The sequence below is a fragment of the Monopterus albus genome, unplaced genomic scaffold (assembly GCF_001952655.1).
Source record: "Monopterus albus unplaced genomic scaffold, M_albus_1.0 scaffold255.1, whole genome shotgun sequence".
Taxonomy (NCBI): domain Eukaryota; kingdom Metazoa; phylum Chordata; class Actinopteri; order Synbranchiformes; family Synbranchidae; genus Monopterus; species Monopterus albus.
The window spans coordinates 133176-133543 of record NW_018128135.1 but is presented as its reverse complement, the minus strand read 5'-3'; the positions used below and the strand labels follow the sequence as shown (position 1 = coordinate 133543).

General features: G+C 40.8%; 1 protein-coding gene across 2 annotated transcripts in view; it reads left to right on the top strand.

Annotated features, from left to right (window-relative positions):
- The window catches only part of ywhaba (tyrosine 3-monooxygenase/tryptophan 5-monooxygenase activation protein, beta polypeptide a), a 17448-nt gene that overhangs the window by 15720 nt on the left and 1360 nt on the right, over positions 1-368 (top strand). The window lies entirely within an intron of this gene.

The window sequence follows — 368 nt, the reverse complement described above, 5'->3', positions numbered from 1 at the left end:
TTCTGTTCGATCACGAGTTATTACACCTACTACAGCCTAGCTAGCAATGCCTTCACCTACATGTTCTTCCTTCATACACCCATGATGAGAACAGGCAACACATTTCCACGATAGGGCGTGGCTTCACCCAACAGGCCCCCAGAGCAGACATTACTGCCTATTTTTACTTGAATTTTATATACTTCATGATCTTTTTAATCGTTCAGTTTTGTCTGGGTGTTTAATAACATGTCTTCCTGCGGTGTGCCAAACTCAGAACATCTATTTCCTCTTTACCCTGACTTTAAAGTCATGAAGATGTTTCCTATCGAGCATTTCAGTACAAAGCTCTTGATTCAATACGTGAGAAAGTGAAACATTTTGTCCAG